The 21,967-nt window shown below is 50.5% G+C and overlaps 1 protein-coding gene across 2 annotated transcripts in view; it reads left to right on the top strand.

Annotated features, from left to right (window-relative positions):
• Positions 1-2,688: 2,688 nt before the first annotated feature.
• Positions 2,689-21,967, top strand: part of Slc13a3 (solute carrier family 13 member 3) — a 69,369-nt gene continuing 50,090 nt past the window's right edge. The window contains exon 1 of one of the 2 annotated variants that reach the window (XM_010626236.2): positions 2,689-2,746. The gene's annotated coding sequence lies outside the window, so the exon portion shown is untranslated. Of the gene's footprint in view, positions 2,747-4,466; positions 4,491-21,967 lie in introns of those variants that run through there. The other variant, XM_010626228.2, reaches the window with a different exon arrangement.

Below are 21,967 nucleotides of genomic sequence, written 5' to 3' on the forward strand. Positions count from 1 at the left end.
CCAAGGTAACGCCTCCCGGCCTGCGCCCCGCCGCCGCGCGGCCGGGCCCTTTCCTCCACAGCGCTGCTTCCCTGGACCGAGAGCTCCCTCCCCTTTAACGTGCCTCCGGGAACGCCAGGCTCTCTTTCCTGCTGCCTCGCCTTCTGGATCTTCCCCACGTCTAGGAAATGACTTATTTTGAGCTCCAAGTACTATGTATTTAGCCCTACGTTGCACCTTTCTCTCCACGGTCAGAATGAGGCTGTCAAGCTGTATGACCTGAAGCAAGTCATTTGACCTCTCTGAACTTTAATTTACTCATATGTAAGAACGGGGAAATGATAGTATCAATCCACAGCCTAGTGGTGAATATAACGAAACGATATATGTAGTGCCTTAGAACCAAGCCTGATACACAGTAGCTGGTCTTCCTCACGCCAGCTTCTTAGGTGAAAGGACAGCGGAGGTTTAATGTGGCCTTACTTAGGGTAAGGCTGTGCCTTAGGTGCGTCACATTTTGAAATCCTTTCCGTGGCCCTCGGAGATTATTTACCCTCATTCTCCAGATTGAAAACCAAGGCTCAGACAGAAGTGGCATGCTCAGTCACACAGCAAGGGAGGGACCAGAGAGGAGGGGACTCTGGCTCATCAGAATCCAGAGCACTTGCTCTTTCCCCACGTCCAAAGAAAGCGTCTCTGAAGATCAGAAGCTGCAAGCTGAGGGCCAGGAGTGCGGATGAAAGTGGTGCTGGAGGCCCATGGGTGCCTCAGCTGTGCCCCTCGGGGAACATTGCGAGAGGGCACCAGGCTCAGAAGCCACCTCTGAGGAGGTGCTTTGCCCCCTCAGTGAGACACTAGGGGCTCACAGGGGTAAAAGTGAAGAGGAGGCGCCGTTTACCAGTGTGCTGCTCTGCTCTGGTCCACTGGGACCAAGGGGAGCTGCACGAGGACTCGGCTTCCTCGGGCTCCCGGAGCGAGGAGGTGGTAATGGGCGACACGGAGGCGACTGGGATGAGAGACAGCGATTTCAGTGGTGGGGAATTATCTAAGCTATCAGACTGTCTTGATTTGGCTGAAAAAAAGATAAATGGTAGAATAAGGATTAGGTCACTTTTTGAGACCCATCCCAAGAGGCCTGCTGACCAGGGTCCTTGAGCAAACCTCCTTTCCTCTTTGGGGCTCACTTGCCTTCTCTTCAACACGGAGCTGTCACTGTCCTACCTTCCGGGACAGATGTGAGAAGTGGATTAAAGTTTGCTGCAGTGTCTTGGTGGAAGGGAGGCGGGAGGATGCACCTGGGCTGGGGCCTCAGACTTGGGCAGAGCTGGGGAAGGAGACTTGCTGGTCGCAGAATCTCTGTCCCCAAAGGGAGTTGGCAGCTGCTCCTGCTCCATGCTCTGGCAAGACCTTGACTCAGGGCAGACTCCCGTGTAAGGGGCTGGAGCCTGCAGCCCTGGGCTGTCTGAGGGTCCCCTGGACAGAAGAGTGACACTTGCAGTGGCAGCGCCCGGTGTGGGCTGGTCCTCTGAGTCCAGCCCTGAGGTGCGCACAGGTGGGGAGGGGCTGCAGCAGCAGCAGCGAGTGCAGTGGGCCCTGTGATGGCCACCAGCCTGATGAGAACATGTCCTCTTGAACACCTGGCTCTTCCTCTGTTGCTGGCACCATGCCAGAGCTTAGCTTCTCAAGCACTGTGCCGCACGGTGTCCTCCACGACTTGGGAGGCACCTGCTATCGGCCTTCCTCACGGACAAATAAGGAAATGGAAACTCAGCAAGGTTGGGTGACTTATGCAAGGGCACACAGCTTCTCCAAAGCCACAATACAGGGTCTACTTCTGACTGCTGTGCTTTGCGTGCTTTCTTTGGTCATAAATGAGCCGGGACCACTCCTTGTGCCCTGTAGTTCCCTGGTGGGGGCTCTGTGTGGCCCTAGATGTCACTGCCTCGAAGTGGCTGATGAGGCAGGGCCTCCTATCAGCTGGTCCTTCTGCCGGGACCTGGGATGCTGAGCTTCTTCCAGATCTCTGTGGCATTCCTGAAGTCCCTCCCGCACGTCACACCCTATGGAATTGCTATAGCTATATTCTGGACAATGTTGAGAACTGACACACTTCTCCCCTGAGGAACGATGTGAACAAAAGCACCTTCAGAGAGCACTGCTCTGTTTTTTGCCGACAAGGGGCTTGGTCTGTGCAGGCAATGGCAAGGCTGCTCCTATCTCGCCCCAACCTGTGCTGTCCCCAGAGGCTGGCGGTCTAACTTTAAAATGTTCTCTCTGAATAAAAATGCAGCTCCAAGATAAGTATCTGCAGCATGTGCCCCATTCCCAGTGCCACCTGGTCACTTCTGAGCCTCTAGGTCACTCAGGCATCCTGGGCCACTGATACGGGCCGTGTTTCACATGTGGAGTCCTATAAAGTTTTGGAAAACTGTAGGTAATAAGAGGAGGAAAGAAGGTCACGATGCGTGGTGTTGAGCCAGGCCACTGTCCCTCACTGGACCTGGTTTCCCACCATGGTGATATCTCTAGGCCAGAGATGCCACTAGTGTGATGTCCACGAAGTCACTGTGCTCGAGAGAGGAGCCAGTCTGCAGGGAGTCTGCTGCGCAGCAGGTCCTGGCAGAACCGTTCTTGCGTTCTGTCTTCTGGCTAGGAGGGAGACGAGGAGGGAGCTGAAGCCTGGAATGCAGCAGCCAGAATCTCCAGGGCCACTGGGGATCCACTCAAGGCTCCGGAAGACAGGGGGCTGCCAGGGCCTGCCTTCAAGGTCGGCTAACTTGGGAGATTTGGGGGGTGGCCTTGGATAGGTGGAGGGCGCATATAAGACTGTTAAAACAGGCTTGCAAAGAAGCACCCGTCCCATCTGTTTGCAAAGTCTGCCTCCTTTTCCTGCCTTGTATCCGCTGGGAGCAGTGGTGCTCACAGCGACTGGAAGGGTGCTTTGCAGAGGAGGAGTTTGGGGATGTTCTAGGTGGAGCTGCTGTAGGATGTTGTGTAGGTTGTGCACTGAACAAGGGCCTTGAGGAGATGAGTGAGGCCGAACCAACCTGCACCCCTGTGCCACATGTGCCCCAGTGCCATATGAGAAAGAGCCCTTTCTAGTTTGAATGAAAGTGTCATTTGGGCTCGTGGCAGACTTGCCCTGGGATAGGAATCTCTTCAGGGACTGGAGTACGCCTGAAAGGTCAGGGGCCCATTTTCTGACATGTGTCTAATTCCAGCATAATGCCCATTTCATTCCCAAGCTTAGGCTTTGGGTCAGAGCTGGATTCTCATTTTACAGACTTGCTCTGTGAGCTTGAACAGGCCACTTTACTTCCCTGGGCCTCAAATTCTTCCTTTACAACATGACCACGGGGTCAGCTTTCCTCTTGTTTACTAACTGGGCTCCATGAAATCGAATCTCTTGTGCCTGTGATGTAAATGTTTCCTTTAAACTCAACGCGGAAGGTGCACCTTGGCGTTCCCATTTTGCAGACCAGGAAACTGAGGCTCCGAGGTTACATGATGAAAAGTGCTCGGACCCTGCAGTTGGGTAACCTGGACTTGGGCCTTGGCTCTGAAATGACAAAGAGGGCAGGATTCTCCTGGAGTTTCCGGGCCTCGGTCCCTTCATTTGTGAAGTGGAGAGAACCTGTACCCCCTGGATGGGTCTGTTCTGAGAAGACACAGATGTTGCATCTTGACAGCAGCCACACTCCCACCCCCTGCACGTCACCATGTGCTGCTTTGCCTGCCGTACGCATTTTAGCCCATTATGTTCCATAGCAGCCTGAAGAAATAGCAATAGTGACTGTCTTCATTTTTACAGATGAGGGAAGAGAGGCGCCAAGAAGTTAAGCAATGTTCACACTGCTACTAACTACTAGGACTCCTCTTCCTCTTCTGACAAGGGTGTGAGTGAGGCTGGCTGTCAGCCCCAGCTCCGTGGTGTCCTCAGTACTGCAGATGGTGGCCCAGTTCCCTAGCCTGTGTGCCTCAGTGGGTCTGGGAAGGGGACCTGGCGGGAGGGAGATGGGTGCATCGTCATGATCTTGTGAGCCCTTGTGCGTTCACAAGGGTCCTCACCGGAGGAGGAGGCAGAGCCGAAGGGAACCAGATGATGTCTGAGGGATGCAAGCGACCTCCCGGCTGGGGAGGCCCAAGTGTGGAGCCTCTTCTGGTGCTTCCCTGGGGACCAGCCTGGTGACACCTTGCCTTTAGCATCGTAAAAACAAGGTCAGACTTCCCACCTCTAAAGCAGTGTCACTGAAACCCTTGTGTTGCCTTAAATCCCTACATTTTGGATAATTTGTTACAGCAGCAACAGGACACGAGTCCATGGTGGTACCATTCCCAAGACCGCTGCTTCCAGGAGGGGAGTGGCCAATGCAGCCTCATCTCTGCCCTGAACTCTGGTGTGCTCATTGTCCACAGTGCACAGACGCGTCCCAACCTGTGAGCCCTCCATTCTTGGGATGCAAGAGAGATCTGGGCTTGGTGAAGAAACTCCAGGCTTTGGATGCCTTTGGGTATGAGCTCATCTCTGGCCCCTGCCCTGATAAGCTATGTGACTCAGGGAAAGAGTCTTTACCTTTCTGTGCAGGTGCACTCTGGGAATGATCCTAGGGTCATTTGAGAGATGGTGTTGGGTGCAGGAAATCCAGTGATGGGACAAGCTCTGTGGCTACCTTAAAGCTCTAGGGCCAGGCTGGCAGGCCAAGAGGGCTTCCTGACTGGGTGGGTCTATCATTTGAGTTGGATGGGGTGAGGTGCAGAGAGAAGGGACCGAGGCTCCCGGAACACTGAAGAATCCGAGGGAGTCTGGGGCACAGGGACCTCTCTCATTGTCCAGTTGTCTGGCACCTGGCCCTGGGTGACGAGGGTAGTCAGGGAGTGGGGTCTCGATTGTCTGGTTTGCACAGGAAAGCATTGCTTGCAGCCTAGTGGGTAACCATCTCTCGGGACTGGCTAACCCCGAGAGGCACAGCCCCTTCAGGGTGTCCAAGCGTCAAATACAGAAACTAGAAATCGGGATTAGCGCCTTCCTCTTCTCCCTGGGCTTCAGCCTGCTAGGCCTTTTGGTTCTTCAGACCTGCCCAGGGCTTTCCTGCCTCTGCTTTACACTTGCTGTTCCCTGGGATGCTTTTGCTCCTCACCTTCTCTGGTTATTTAGTCGTAGCGCCCGTGGCAGCTTCTCCTAGGAGCTCTCTTCGGTGAGTCCCTTGCAAGAACACTTGGCCCCCTCATCCCACAAAGCCCTCTCGAAAACAGCTTCCTGTTTTATTGCTTTCATGGCATTTATTAATTTCGGCCTGAAACGATCATTTCTTTGTTCGGCGCCCGCCTCTCCCAGTGGGCAGCATAAGGGCAGGGTCCATGTCAGTCGTGTTCCCATTGGCAACTCCATGATCCAGAACAACATCAAACGCATAGTATGCGCTCAGCAAACAAGCACTGAATGAGTGAACTTGAAGTTTCAGGACACACGCGCTTTTAAAAATCTCAGATCGGGTCTGGATTTGTGGACCATTTGAGCCAAAATCAGTGTTTTCAGCCGTTTCTCTTTTCAGTTGGGACAACTGAGGCCCGGAGTGGGGACTTCATCTCAGCATGGCAGCCCCAACAGCTCTCATCCCACAGCCCCATAAGTCCTCCCTACCAGGTTTGACCTGCTGCCTGGACCCAAGTGGGTGCACTGAGCCCTTGGCTGCTGAGCTGTTCCTCTGAGCCCCTGCCAACTTTCTGCTTTCCCCGAGTCCTGCCAGGTGTGTAAACAGGGTTCCCGGGGACGCCACAGGGAGCAAGATTGCGTTTCCTGACCCAGCTCCGTGGGACAGTGCCCTCTGGACAGATCACAGGATTTCCTGACAACCCCAGACCTTGAAGACCCAGAGTCAGCACCCCAGCCAGGGTCAAGCGTGCTGGGCCCTGGAACAAGTCTCACACGTGTGCCCCAACTGCTCCACCCAGGAGCGTCAGGAAGAGATGCACAAGGCCTCCTGGCAAACTGCTCCCCTCCCATGAGCCTCAGTTTCCTCATCCGTAAAGCGGGCATGGTGACAGCCATGTGTCGGGAAAGCCTGAAGGCCTGGCATGTAGTAGGTGCTCAGGAAAGCATCCCTGCTGTTGCTGTTATTTGCAAAATAGGGGTTCCAGTCCCTCTGCCCTGTCTGCTTGTCCTTGAAATTCAGAGGAGGAGGAGGAAGAACAGGAGACGAAGGAGGAGGAGTTCCCTTCCCTTTTGCTCTCATCCCCTTTGGGAGAGGGTTGTCAGCAAGCTGTACAGAGACATTTATCTTCAACCATGCGAGGCTCCCCTCCAGGAAAATGTCAGTCCCTCAATGGCTAGAGGAAGCAAGCTCAAGTTTGTTGATGTCCTGGGCCACGTACTCTCTTCTCTCACCCCAGGGACTTCGTAAGAGCTACCTGGAAGAGAACCCTCTAGAATGTCCTCAGGCCTGAGCAAGGTTCTGTGCATGTAGGATGTACTTCTTGGCTCACTGATGCTCCTCAGGACTCTGAGGGGCAGGCGTTACTATCTGTGGATGCCGATAAAGAAACTGAAGCATGAGGTGATTCGGTCACTGGCCCAGGCTCCCACGGCTGAAAAGCGGCTGAGCTGGGATTCACACCCCAGCATCCTGGCTTCAGAGTCTGTGTCCTCAGCCCCACTGTCTGACCCTGGACTGCTGGGCTCACTTTACAGAACAGGAGGCTGAGGCTCAGTGAGGTGGAACCACACACGTGGTACCCCACAGCCCTTGTGTGCATGGTGAGCTGATGCCCCTGCCTCGGTAAATGTTCCTGCTCCTTCCTGGCTGAGGAGAGGCAAGGGGGAAGGAGCAGCTCCTCTGCAGGATAGGGCGAGAACGTTGAGGAAGGCTTTCCTGAGGAGAGATGGGCATTCAGACACGGAGCGCCCTGGAGCCTGGACTGTAGGAAGCCTCAAGCACGGGAGAGGGGAGTTTGCATCCCACTGCTTGGGTTCAAAGCCTGACTTTGACCAACCGTGTGTCCTCTGGCTAGGTACTTAACATCTGTGCCTGTTTTCTCATCTGATAAAGTAAGTATGATAGAAATAGAGGATGCTTAACAAAAAGCCCCAAACTTCCTGGCTGCCTTCCCTGACCCAGCGCCTGCTGTGTCTTCAGCACATTTGTTCCCGGGGAACATTGGCTATATCTGGAGACAAGTTCAATTGTTGCAACTGGGGTGAGGAGCTACCAGCATCTCATAGGCAGAGCCCGGAGTGCTGTTATCCACCCTGCAATGCACAGGAGGGCGCCCCACTGGGGATGCTCAGGCCTGGGATACCCTCGGAGCCCCTGACCTGCGTGCCTTCATCCAGCCCTGCAGGGCAGGTGCCATCATGTGCTCCTGGAGGCAACATGCTGTGGGCACACAGCCTGGCTGCTGAGGGCCTGGGAGGGAGAAGCTGGGGGTGCAGCTCCAGAGGAACACTTGCCCAGCACGTGTGAGGCCCTGGGTTCCATGCCCAGCCCTGACAAAACAAAGAAACAGAAGGAGACGTGGGGTGCATCCCAGGCTCCATGAAGCCCTCCCCAGATGCCAGCCGGTCCTTTGTCCCCTGGGCTCTTTGTGGGTAGGACAGTGCCTTCCCCTTGGGAAAATAACAAAAGACAGCTTTGTTCCTCCTCCCACAGCCTGGGCTGTCCCTTGGCCTTACCCTGGCCCTTGTACCTTCCTCTCTTGACCAGCACTGAAAGCTATTGGTTCTAGGGCCTGGGGTGAGGAGTAGAGGGAGGAGGGAAAATTCTTCCTGCCCCTTTAACTACTTCCTGCCCCATCTGTAGCCCCTCAGACTTCCCTGGAGGAAGCATTCAGGAGAATTCCCCACGGAGCTGCTCTGCTATAAAATAGAGAAGGGCTGGGTTTACTGGGCAGTGAGCCCTGAGGACTTGTCTTCTCCGCCCACGTCTGCTGGAGGCCTGGGGCATCCAGGCCTGGGCACCTGGCAGAGGCCCAGTGTGGTGCCTGACTGCAGCCACTTCCTGTTGGGGGTCCTGAGTGGACCTTGTCAGCCGACCCGGAAGACCTGACTCTTTTCTGCTCCTGACATTTTCCTTGCTATGGGGGTGGGACTTGCTTCAGACCTCAGTTTTCTTTTTCTGGAAAGGAAGCCTGCCTTTCCCGGGCCATTGTGTCACCCAGACTCACTTCTGTGGGAGGGCTATGGAGGGGCAGCACTGTGAGAGGATGAACTTTAGCTTCCTGAGCTCCAGGTCTCTCTCCCATTTCCTGACTATGGCCAAGTTACTTACCTCTCTGTGCCTCAGCTTCCTCCTTTGTAAAATGAGAGCTCTGATAGCACCTACCTCGCAGGGATGTTGAGAGGAGTGGCTCCTACACCTAAGATGATTGGTGCCATGCCTGGCACACAACAGATTATGGGCAATAGAAATGATCCCATAGACCTGGTGGTCTGCAGTGTGTTAGAGCGGGTCAAGCTGGTTTGTGTGCCCGCCAGGACCCTCCCCTTGCTCAGTGGGCTCTGGATTCTTTGGGCCTCTGTTTCCTCCCCTAAAAATGGAATAAAGATCACCTCCTAGGGGCCGCTGGGAAAATTAAATGAGATAGTGCTTGTTCAGAGAAAAGTCTCAATGGGAATTCCCTTATTATTCTTGGTCTTTTTTTTCTTTATGACTTTATTTAAACAATTTACACACAATAAAATGTACAACTCCATGATTTTTAGTATATTTTGAGTTGAGCAAACAACAGGTAGTCTAATTTCAGAACATTTTCATTATCACCCAAAGAAACCACATTTGCCACCTCCCCAGCTTGGACAACCACTAATCTATTTTTGTCTCCGAGTTTGCCTATTTGGGACAATTCCTGTAATGGTATGCATTTTTTGGTGATGGCCTGGTGTTTTTGAGGTGCATCCATGTTGTGGTGTGTGCCATTACTGCATTTCTTTTTCAGCCTTTATTTTATTAGTCCCTGTCTGAGTACACGATGATCACATTCCTCCTGGGAGAGTTGGTGCGTGTCCCTAACACGGCTTCATTCTTTTTCATCCCCCGCTCCGTGTGTCGTTCTTATTCTTGGCCCAAATCCCAGAGCCCAGGGACCGTGAGCAGTGCAGGCTCAGTGTCAGAGGGGGTTGGGGACTCTGCGGGCCAGGCCAGCAGCCAGGGCCACTTCCCATCCCAAGTTTCCCAGGATGCCTGGGTGGGGCTGCGTGGGCTGACTGGACAGCAGGGACTGGGGACGGGACAGGCAGACCCCAGTGTCCAGAAGCGGGGGCTGTGCAGGATGTAGCCCCGGTGTCTCTGCTTTGTGAGGGGAAGCAGGGCGCTGTGCTCCCAGCCTCACTTTTCCTCATCTGACAGATGGGTCAATGTACCCCGTGGGACAGTGTTGAGGACCCTAAAGTTCCTGCAAATAGTTGGGTATAAATAGATGCCCTGTCTGTCATGTTCATCCTTGTACCCTCAGCTCCTGGCACATTGCAGGTGCTTAATAAACAGGTCTTAGAGGAATACAGCATCAAAACAATTCCTTCTTCAGTGTCTCTCACGTGCCGAGCACTGTCCTAAAGGACTCACATAGTCAAGAAGTATTAAATGAGCACCGGTTAGGCACCAGCTACTCTTCCAAGGGGACGTGGCAGTGAACCCCAGTCACAAGTCCTCGTATTGCTGACATTCTAGAGGGGGAGACAGAAGAGCAGACCCGTGATACAGAAGTGTGCTACAGTGCGTCATGCAATGCTGTGTGCGGGAGAGAAGGAGCAGGGAGCTGAGGATGGGCGGTCCAAGCTCGGAGTCAGGGAGTTGCGCTGGAACAGGAGCACCTGTGCACAGACTGGTAAGAAGGAGGCAAAGGAGTGATCCTGGACATCTAGAGAGAAAAAGCCCTCCAGGAGGAGGCGAGAGCACGGTGGTGTTCAAGGAACAGCCAGTGACCTTCCTCAGTCCTGAAGGCAGCCTCGCCCAGAACCCTGGCTTCTGGTCCCTGCTCACAGAGGTCCTCTAGAAAAGTCTAGTTTTTTTTGTTTTTAAGGCAGGGTCTCATTAAATCATTAAATTGCGCAGGCTGGGCTCAAACTTGTGTTCTTCCTGTCTCAGCTACCCAGAGTGTTGAGATTACAGGCATGCGCCGCCACGCCCACCTCTAGACGGGCTGTAAAGTCTCATCTCGCCAGGTGACTTAATATGGGTTTCCACTGCAGCCTGTGAGAGCCTCCCAAAAGGCCAGGCCACCCCTGCGCCAAAGGGGTGGGGCCTATAGTTGCTGCCTCCTCACTTCATGTTGGGAGCTGAAGGATTTGCTGGGCAGCCAGGGAAACTGAGGCACTGAGGGGGGGGGAACAGCTGCCCAAGGTCACACAGTGAGTCAGCTTCTTTGCCCCAAAGCATGTGTTGAGTCCTCCTGGGGCCAAGTCAGGCCGTGGGCACTGCTGGGCTGGGTGCTCCTGCCCATCCCTACCCACCCGCCAGCTCGTGAATGATTACTGAGGCTTGGCAGCCGCAGGGTGTGAGCCACCCTGCGAACACTTTTAATGAGTGGTTGTGAGAGCCTGAACTTGTCAGAACATCTGCTAATGGGTCCAGGGGTCTAACACTGGCTCCAGAGCACGATAGAGGACACAGGCTGCGGGGCCCAGAGGTCTTCTGGGAAGGGTCCCCTCTCCCCACTGCCTCTTCCCCAATCATCTTGGGCCCAGATGATTGGTTGCCCCCGGCTTAGCCTCCACCCCTTAGTCTCTCCCTTTGGCAAGTCCAAAAGAACAGACACAGGTAGGATGGCAAGGGCTGCAAAGCACTTTCTGTGCAGCAGGAGTCTGTCCTTTGGTTTCCTCCCACAGAACCTAGCAGAATAGGGAGGAGCTAAAGGCAGAGTAACCATAACGCACACAGCACCTGCACAGAGCAAGTGCCTGGTAAATTCTGGCAGTGCCCTACACCGTGCTCCTCATCGCAGAAGAACCAAGGCCAGGGCCCTGGGCTTAGACCACCATGGTGGGAGCATGGCTTTGTCCCTTGCTAGATGTGCACATGCATGCAGAGAAGCCGCCGAACCTCTCTGTGCCCAGGGCTGTGGTGGTGAGGAAATGTGTGCTATAGTGCGGCTGAGCACCTGGCATTCACTGAGCCTTCCACTACTCTCTTCTGTCCTCCACATTGAGGCAGCGTGACTCTGAGCACCTCCTGTAGACTCTCAGAGCCATGGCAACTGAATCAACTGTACAGGGATGTGTAGCCGCCTCCTGGCACTGAGTGGAGTTCAATAAAGGAACCCAGGGGACCATGCCTGGCATGTAGTAAGTGCTTAGTGCATGCAGCCACCTCCCATACCTCTGGTGTGGCACTGTGGCGACAGAGGCAGCTGCTCACGAGGCTGGGGTGGGGGAATGATCCCACGAGCACCCACCATTGAAGCTTGGCCACATCCACACGCCTTTCATCTCCGTCCAGTGTTCTCCAAAGAGGGCCTACTTCACACCCTAGCTTCTGTCGGAAGCTTGCAGCTTGTACAGCGGGGAGCTGGGTTTGTGTGTGGGACTGTGCAACTCCTGGCCTTGTCCTTTGGCCTCAACTGCTGTCATTCACAACCACCCCCCTTCCAGGTGGCAGTTCCGAGGTGTTTCTTGGACTCACACACAGGGTTCTGTTGGGTTCTCTCTTGTCACCCCCAGTCTTGCATGTGATGTACATTGGTATCTACGTAGCACCTAGAATCACTGATTTCATCCCCAAACAGCAGACCGGAAGTGCCTTAGGGATCATTAGGATGAAACATCTAATGCAAAGAGGGCAAGAGATGAGCTCAAAGTCAGGAAACTTGTGGGAAGTGGGCAGCAATGTGTGAGGGTGTGTGGGGGTCCTGTTCTGTGCCATGCACTGCTCCCATCACGCAGTCTACACTCCCACATTTAGTTGTCACAAGAATTCTATGAGGTTGGAATTATTATTATTATTATTATTATTTTGGTACTGGGGATCAAACTCAGGACCTTGTGCTTGGGAGTCAGGTGGCAGAACCATGGAATTCTTATCAGTATTACCATCACTCTCCTTACACAGATGAGGAAACTGAGAAGAGGATTAAATCACTTGCTCTAGAAATGGTAGAAGCATTGGATGTGAGACTCAGGGAGTCTCACATCCAATGCCAACTGATAGCCCCTAGGATACTCTGCTTCTTGGGTGCGGGTCTAGTTTTCAACCCCAGTCCCCAGCTCCCTGTCCACAGCTCTCCCCGTGGATCCTCACAGCTGTGTTTCTTGGGGCACCAGACCACAGCGGTGAGTCTGTGATGCCGTCATTGCTGTTCTATGTGCGAGCAAACTGAGGTCAGAGTGGGCAGTGGCTGGGCCAAGATCACACACCCCAGTGGCGGGTGCTGAGCCCCAGGACTTCAAATGCTGCATGACCCTGGAGGGGTGGCCTTTTCCTGGGCTGGCGGAAGATACCATGGAGTGAGTGTAGTCCCAAGTTCAGGACTGCCCCATGCACTCTGGGGAGTGTGCCTTGGGGAAGTGGAAGAGAGGCATCGCTGTACTGTGGGCTTTGCCCTGGGGCCTCTTCCATGAAGGGCTGGCCAGCTCTCTACCTGGCAAGAGCCCAGCCACAGCCCAGCCCCTGACAACATATCTGCTATAGCCCAGAAGAGCAGGGGCCAGGGAAGGAGACCATAGTGGAGGATACAGTGTCCTTAAAGTCCCTGCCCTTGGGCCTGGAGAAGAGATAGACTCTGTCTTTTCTCTCCTGGGTGGAAGGCACAAGCAAGCTGGGCACTGGGGAGAAGGCTGCCGTGTGTCTGCTGGGAAATCATTCCCCAGCTCAAAAATTAACCACCTGACATGGCGTTTTCTTTCTCTCTCCTGCCCTCCCCACCTCTGCATGCTTGGCCTGCAGACTTTAATCCCTGTGCTAACGTATTGGCTAAGCCCAGGAATGTGGGATTTCTGTGGTGGGGAGATTATAAGTCTTCCTGTAAGCAAAGCAATGAGTGTGTCTGGGTTGATTGGCAGGGTTTGGGCTGAATCATGCACTGTGACCAACCACCTACTTCCACCCGGTCCTTGCTCCCCTCCAGGGCCAGGAGGAGGGTGAGCCAAGTGAGACATCTGTGGAGCCAGTTCTGTGATGAGTGCCTGCCACAGGATCTATGAAAAGATAGTGTGAAAAGTGAGGTGAACAGGCACATAAAATGGAGAGTAAACAAAGAATACACACTGAAAGAGGTGTTATGAAGTGGGTGGAACTGTTCAGATAATTCTCTGCAAGATACAAAACGTGTTAGAGAAATGATAGCCTTTCTAAAACAAGTCTCAGAACAAGAAATAAAAAGGTCAAAAGGGGCTGGGGTTGTAGTTTGGTGAAGAGCACTTGCCTAGCATGTGGGAATACTGGAGTGTGATTTTCAGAACCAAAGGGAAAAGAAAGAACAGAGAGAGGGGCGGGGAGGGAGAGAGGGAGAGGGAGAGGGAGAGGGAGAGAGCAGTGCCGAGTAAAAAAAGAAAAAGAAAAAATAAAGCCCTTATGTTATAAAACCCATATTAGAAATAGCAAAGTAATTAAATAAATAAAAGCAAGAATGTTTATTTAAGCCATAATCAGGGGTATGGCGTGCGGGCTAAATAAGATTGAACAAAATGCAGTGGGAGAGAAGAAAAGTGATGAATATGGAAGACAAAGGGAATCCAACATCTGCATAATTGGTATCTCCAGAGAAGAAAACAACATAAAACAGAAAATATTAGAGTCTTCGATAGAAGAAAACTTCTCTGAGACAAAAAACTAAAACAGGTACAGACTGAAAGAACATATTATTGTCTCCCACAAAAAGATTTACAGCGATCTTTCAAAACTGAGATATACTGAGATCATGTTAATAGAGCCAAAACCTAAACAGACATCTTACAGCTATCCAGGTGAAAGGTTCGAGTGAGCTATAAGGGGAAGAAGCCAGGCTGGAAAAAGCCATATTTCTGCTGTACAATAATTAAATATCTATTCTTTTTCAGGGAAGGTATAACCTAAGTATTTCACCAAATATATTAAATTTCCACTCAAAAGATATCTTTTTAAAAAATGCACATCTGTTGTTAAATTTCACAAAAACAGAGCGATGAGTAAGTACAGATTTATTCATAACCCCATACCTAAGATAACTTTCCATCAAGTAGGCATTTCAAAGCGCTTTTGTATACATTTACCCTAATGGCATCCTCTACGACTTTGACATCCCAAAATGATTATTCCCAATTTGCAAAGAAACAAACTCAGGTTGAGAGAATTCCATAGTTTGTCCTAGGAATTCAGTGCAAACCCTACTGTCCCCAGGGTCTCTGGCCTCCTAGACGAACTCTGTCTAATAGACCCTTCTGTGATGATGGAAATGTTCAGTGCCTGCTTGGTCCAAAATGTCAGACCCCAGTGCCACGTGGCAGGTGAGCACTTTGAATGTGACTGCTGTCACTAAGAGCCTAGAATTTAAAATTCCATTTAATTTTAATAAACTTAAATAGCTACACGTGCCCTGGAGCTACTGTATTTGTGCTGAATAGAACAAAGAATGTTCATTTAAACCACAATCAGGGGTATGATATACAGACCAGAGACCGAACAAAATAAAGTGGAAAAGAAGAGAAAGAAACGATGAGCCGGGGATTTAGCTCAGTGGTTGTGGCACCTGCTTCGCAACTCAACATCTGTGAGATTTCTTGCTTGTGGCACCTGGCTTCGAGGGGGGAAATGGTTTCTCTTAGGCTTCGTCCTTGCCTCCCCCACCCTCTGAGGTAAAGTGTCTGGTTTGAGAGAGGACAAAGGGAATCTGCTGGAGGGTCACTTCTCCACCTATCCCAGCAAGCCTCCTTTCCTTCAGGGAATGTCTGGGCAAAGGTGAGGGGGCAAACACCTAACCCAGAGGTGACCCAGAAAACAAGTGTGCAGCATGAGATGCCTCCCCCACCCTCTGAACTTTAGAAGTTAAAATTCAAAGGAGCAGTGTGTGGGATCCCGTGACTCCAACTCCGACCCTCCCCTGCCCTTGACTGCTCAGAGCAGACTCTGCTGTGCCAACGTGGAGACCGCAGCTCAGCGTGGAAGGATCTGGTGGGAATGGAGTGAAATCCGAACCACCGGGCTCCCGTCCACGATTTTTTTTTAACAATTGCAGATGGGTTTAATGAAATACATGGTACATCATTATTATATAGCTATTAAAAATGTTCTCAAGATAGGAAGACAGTTCCGTCCACGATTTCAATGGCACCTAGGACTAGGAGCGATGAGAGCTTCTCGGGCGCTCTCCGTGGTCCTGACGAAATCACAGCCTCTCTAGGGCTCAGTTTTTATACCTGTACAACGGGAATTTTAGAAAAAGAGCAAGGATTTTCAACGCTAAGTCCTGGTTTCCCTAGTAACTGGTCAACATTTTTTGTTTTTGTTTTTGTTTTTGTTTTGTTTTGTTTTGTTTTGAGACAGGGTCTCGCTATGTATTTCAGACTGGCCTTGCACTCACCATAATTGTCCTGCCTCAGGCTCCTAAATACTAGAATTACAGGCATGCACCACCATGCCTGGGGACTGGTGAACACTTTAACATTATATTCAGTCCTCTGTGCGTGCGTGTGTGTGCATGTGTGCACTTTTATGGGGTTTTCACTAATTCCCAAAGACAGCCCCGACTCCACCAATTAAAACAATTTTAGTGAGAAGTCATATAAACAGTGACCACGGGTTGGATACCACTGGCACATTTTTTTTCTTTTTGGCTCACACTTGCCTTTTAATAGGGAAAAATTTCAAAGCTGTTAGATTTTACAAAACATAGTTTTAACCTTCTCTTGAAAAAAGTTGGGCTATCTGGCATCCTGGGACCCACATTTCCCATGGCAACAAACAAGAAGCAGCCGTTGCGGATCTGAAGGGGGCCTGTGCTCCACTTGTCAGTCCCTACCCCACCCCTCTGTACTCAGCAGTGTCAGCTGTACATTATCATCAACTTTGGGCACACCCCCCTGAGAAAATAACGGTTTCTGTACCCACAGCACTGTCAAAAGTGCAAATCCGACTTGTGAAAATGGTGTGATTTGTTTAGGCCAGCCCACTTTCTTCATTCCATCCACCCCCGCCTTTGAGTATGTAATATCTGATTTGAATCACTTATCCATGCATTGAACAAATGTCTCTTGAGGCACTGAGGGTACAGGAGAACAAAGCCAGACAAGAGCTTGTTTGCTTGGAATTTGAGGAGAGATAATGACAAGTGAATAAGCAGTAAGCTTCAGCTAATAGGGTTGGACCAAAGTGAAGCTCAGTAATATGGGGCAGGTCACGGTCTAGTGTCGTCAGAGGGGCTCCCTGAATAGAGGCTGGACAACAAGGACCCAGACAGGTGGCAGGATGAAGAAGGCCAGGCAGAAGGGACAGCAGGTGCAGAGACCAGAGGCGGAGCACTTGGCCAGTCTGACCTCAGAGCACACCACATCCCTTGGCATTTTACAGCCTCAGCTCTGGGGTCCCTGCCTTCAAGGTTTCCAGGAGAGTTTGAAGGCTGCTGGAAATCAGTTCTGTCTTCCCGGCTGTCAGGAGGTGTGGAGCAGCAGCAATTATTAATTCTCCACCAGATGCCTGGTACCCAACTGGCAAATCCATTTGCCCACAGGAAGCTCTGCCAGGCAAGGAAGCTGTTTGGGGTCCCCCTGGCACCGTGCCAATCCCTAGCCAGCAAGGTAGTGAAGCACGCTTAATGCACTTGCTGCAAAGCCCTGTGTAGACTGAGGGTTGAGTTCCCCACTGCTGCCTCCCCTAGGTCTGTTCCCAGCACATGTGCTGTACCTGGGGTCACTCCTCCACAGAGGGCTGTGGGTGGGCGGCGTACTGTTGGAGGCATCCTGAATAAAGAAAGAAAGGGAGGGAGGGAGAGGGGGAGCAAAAGAGGAGAGGGGTAGAGGGCAATGGAGAGGGGAGGGAAGAGAGGAGGAGGAGAGAGAAGGGGAAAGGGAAGCAGGGGAAGGAGAGGAGAGGAAGCGGGAAGAATGCAGGCCCGAGGCTCAGAGCCTTTGAAAGGGGACCTTTACCACCAGAATTGAGCAGCGCATTTCCTCCATGTGTGCGATGTATAGAATGGCTGCATTGCACACAGGCACCCTCAGGCTGTTACCCCAAAGCAGATATATTCAACATTCATACCAGTTTTATTCATAGTAGCCCCACACTGGAAATAATTCACACGTCTCTCAGCACAGTGTGTGCAGATGAATCACCACATATTAACGGAACAGAGCACCACTCAGCAATAAGAGTGGGGACCGCCGCACCCACTACGTGGGTGAGTGTCACAGAGGTTATGCTGAGCACAACAGCCAGATGCAATAGTTCAATCGATGGAAAGTCCAAGAAACGACAGACCGATCCCCCGTGGTAGATATCATAGCTGGAGGGTGTTTTGCAGAGGTGAGAGGTGGCCTGAAAGGGCCACAGGGATGTGTTCTGGGTCTAGATCTGGCTGGGGTGGTGATATATGAGATGCATATTTGTAAAAACAATTCCTTGAATCTTGCACTGACAGACAGTGGGTGCATTTTATTGCTTGTGCACTGTAGATCAATAAAGCTAAGGTTTTAAACAGTCATATTCATTTTTCCCCCAGCCATTGTGATGTATCGCTTCCAATAGGGGAAAGTCTTTCCCTATTACTTGGGAAGAAACTCTTGCGAATGCATGACTCTTTCTATCTTTCTTGAGACACAAAACCCCCAGTGGCTTTGGTATGTGAACACGGTCTCAATTCAGAAACTGAAAGGGTTTTTGTTTTTGTTTTTCCCCAAGGGGGCAATTCAAATGTGAATTTAGGCTGGAGGTTTAGCTCAGTGGGGCCAGTGCCTGCCTGGGAAGCACAAGGTCCTGAGTTCGATGCCCAGTTCTGAAAAAAAAAAAAGTGAACTTGCTTCCAAGTGAAGGCTTCCTCTGTGCCCTTTGGTCTAGAAGCTGAGGGATGGGCAGAAAGGGGAGGACCCTTGTCTCTGAGGACCTAGGAGCAGGCCTCTCTGGTGGAGCCCAGGCAGAAGGGTTCTCTTCATGACCGCACCTGGGGTCTGTGGCATGGACCCAGTCAGGGTTCCGATAAAACACAGGATGCTCACCTCCCTTTGAAATGAAACAATGAATCATTTTTAAGCACATGTATATCCCAAATATTACATGGGACAAACTTATGCTAAAACATTCTTCATTGCTTATTCATCCCAACGCAGACTGAATATTTGGAACGAGCCTGCTTGCCCTCTCCCACACCTGCTTTTCTGGTAGGAGTGCCAAGAGCAGAGCAGAAGCTCTGGAGTCAGCACCCCTGGCTTACACTCAGCCAGCTGCCCACACTCTCATCAGCTCTGGGACCTTGGCCAGATGAGTCACTCTGTGCCTCAGTGGACTTACCTGTTCATGGAGATAATTATGGAACCTACTTCACAGTCACAGTTATGCTGAGGTAGTACAGTACAGTAGTTGGAATCATGTCTGGCACATAGACGTTCTCTATAAGCATGGGGTTATTAGTATTATGTTATTGTTTGGTGGTGATGGTGGTGGTGGTGGCAGTGTTGCCGAAGAGAAGGTACAGAGTTCCCAGGATTGTTTTCCAGAGAAAGGGAGCAAGAACTAGAGGAAGAGGCTTCTGGGATAGAGGCTCAGGAGGGAATGTGATGGTTTTCAGAGCAGGCCATGCAGGCCAGAGTGGGGCAGAAGAAAAGAGACAGAGGGGCAGAAAGGGCAAGGACAAGGACAAGACAGAGATGATGAAAGATGCTCTTTTGGCCTAGGAATGTGAGAGATTAAAACATGCTAGAGGGGGGTAAAAGAAGAGCATCCATGCATGTGCCAAGAGGCATTGTGATAAAGAATGGATGCAGGCCTGTAATCCCAGCGTGCTGGCAAGCTGAGGCAGGAGGATTTGCATGTTCAAGCCCAGCCTAGGCATCTTAGTGATTTAGAGAGTTCTCCATCTCAAAATAAAAAAATGAACTGGGAATGCAACTCAGTGTGAAGGCCCTGAGTTCAGCCCCCAGCAATACAACAAAAAGAATATATATTTGTGGTGTCAAATTACCTGGATTCAAATTCTGCCTCAGTAAGCTTGGACAACTTGCTTGACTTATTCCCTGCCTCCGTTGTCTTATTAACAAAGTGGACATAAAAACACATGCTTCAAAGGGTTATGAGAATAGAATGAGTTAAAAACATGTAAATTATAAAAGTGCCTGACAAATAGTAAGTATCTTGACCCTTAGTTAGTGAACTGTGAGTCCTTTAGGTATTTGACAGCGAAAATTTTTAAACTTAGAATTCTTGGTTAGACTGTAGTTAGTGAGGAGCTACAGCTCAGCCCTGGGACTGGGTCACCTACATACCCTGAATCAGTGTCTTTTTGTAATTCCTGCTGAAAAGAGGGAGAGAGTAATAGTAATAGTCAAGGTTGTTGTGATCATTAAATGAATTAATACACATAAGAGGTGGGAATTAAGTAAATACTAAAACCATGTTGGTGGTTCTCATTATTACTGTAATGAGTGAAATAAGTCAGGGTAGAAAAAGCAACTCTCTGCTGAGCTTCTCAGAGTTGACTTTGCACACTGCTGTTCTCAACCACTCTATTCTATTTTCTTTTCTTAGAATGCCCGTCAGGATCTGTCAAGGTTATCCTGGCCTCATCAAATGAAATGGGATGAGCTCCTTCTTTTTTCTTCTCTGAGTTTGTGCAAGGTGGTGATGTGTATTCTGTCATTGTTTGGAAAAATTACCATTGAAGTCAGCAGGGTTTGGCATGATTTTGTGTGTGCTGGGTTTGTTTTTATTTTTGGTACTGGGGATCAAACTTGGGATCTTGTGCTTGTGAGGCAGGTGGCGGCACCACTGAGCCAAATCCTGGGCCCTGAGGGAAGGTTTTAATGATTGTTTCTGTGTCTTTAGTAGGCACTGAAATCCCTAGCTTTTCTATTTCTTTTTTCTGATAGTTGATTAAGTTATGTTTTTCAAGAAGTTTGTTTCCTCTAAGTTGACAGAATTAGAGGAGTAAATTTTCAAGATTCCTCTATTGATCTTGGGATTGAAGAGTACAGTAGAGAAATAAATACCCACATAATACAAGACAATGGAAGGTTTCATCTTGGGACTCCATAAAAACCTTTATTTACTCATGTTCAGTTCAAGTAGCCCCTCAGAGAAGTCTTCCCTGCTGTCCCCCTTTGTCTTCTAAGCTAAGTTAAATATCCACCCCCAGATGTCCTTTAGTGAACTTAGAGCTACATTTGCTACTGGACCTTTTGCTCAGTGCTGTACTTGTGAATCTGCAGCAACAGCCACTGACACTTTGAATTCCTTGAGGGAAAATTCACTTACTGTGATTCTTGAGATTCTCTGCATCCTGAGTCTCCACCCTCGGGCTCAGCAAAGAGTAAAGATCATAATCCATCCATCAACCCACAGATCCATCCACCCATCCATCTGTCCATCCCTTGTCCACTGACTGATACCAAGCCCCTACACTGTTGGGCACTGTGCTACCTGAGATCAACACAAGCAAACAGGGACCTGCTTCTCATGGACCAGTCATTGTAGTTGGGGAGACAGTAAGCAAAGGAGGTTGAATCTTTGCAGGTTACAATTTGATAGCATTTCTAAGCTATTTTTCATGGAACGGAAGTTGTGTAGAATTTTAAGGGATATTTAAGTCCATGGACAAATGTATTTTGGAAACACGGGGCTAAACAAAGACAAATAAATGTGATCGCATGATTTGTGAGAGCCTTCAACGTATATTTATGAATTTTAAAGGTAGTGGTGGGAAGAACAATTTGCTGGCAACTTATCTGGCCTTGGCATTTCCTTGAGAATACCTCGTGTGGCCTGAGATGACACACTGAAGTGTCTGATACAGATATTCCTTATGGCCTCTTGCTGGGCTCCATGCGGCTCATGCACCTGCCAGTGATCCTATCCATATAGGGTGTCCCCGAGTACTTCTCTAAGTCTGGAGTCACAGCTCCTTTTATGCTAGCACCACACTACTCAAGAAATACCTATTTCCACCTGACCGAAGCATTTGTAAGTAATGCATGTGTTCCATAAACAAAGCTGGCCCTTCTTAGCTGGATTTGGCTCAGATAAGCCCCAAATCCATCTGGAGAATTTGACTCAAATGCAAAAGAAGCTTCCAGCACAGGCAAGAAGGCAGCCCTTTCCTTCCCTGCACCAAGTTGACCTGAAGTCCTCGCTTAGAAAGATGTCATCATCTCCAAGAAGGCATCTGTTGTTGGTTGATTCTCCAGAAGGATCTCACACAAAGCTTTGATTGTGAGGAATTTTTTGTTGGGGGAGAATGAAGGTAACACAATTGTGTGAACAAAAAGGTATCTGCTGGGACACCAGGGTCTTAACATACAGGGTACCTCTGGGAGATGCTGTTCAACATGCCTCTGTTGTCCCACATGAAAGGCAACCCAACTTCTTGGCTGGGAGGGGTTCCTAGGAGTGGTGTTTTCCTGGATGTATCAGCCACACATGCTTCAAAGGCAAGAGGAAGCTGCAGGGGTCACTGGTGTGACCAGGACTGGTGAGAGCCAAAGGAGGAGTATCTAGTCCAGTTGAGCTGCTATAATGAGATGGCTTAGACTGGATAATATATTTACAAACAGAAACTTACTGCTCACAGAGCCTCCAGAACTCTACTTACTAGCCTGATAAATGTTTAAGATCAAGGCCCTGACACATTCAGTGCCCAGGGAGGCCTTGATTCTTGCTTCAAAGATGGTGCCTTATTGCTGTGTTGCCACGTGCTAGGTCATGTGGTGGAGAGAGGGCCCGTAGGGCTCTTTTAGAGGGGCACTAGTCCCATTCACAAGGGCCAAGCTCTCATGACCTAGACATCTCAGAGCCCACCTCTCCTTATCACCACAGAGGGAACTGGCTATCAACTTGGGGGCAGAGAAAGATATTCGTACCATTATCAGGAGTTACTGAGGATCAGC

This window comes from Fukomys damarensis, unplaced genomic scaffold (assembly GCF_012274545.1).
Source record: "Fukomys damarensis isolate Sample0158 unplaced genomic scaffold, DMR_v1.0_HiC HiC_scaffold_22, whole genome shotgun sequence".
Classification (NCBI taxonomy): domain Eukaryota; kingdom Metazoa; phylum Chordata; class Mammalia; order Rodentia; family Bathyergidae; genus Fukomys; species Fukomys damarensis.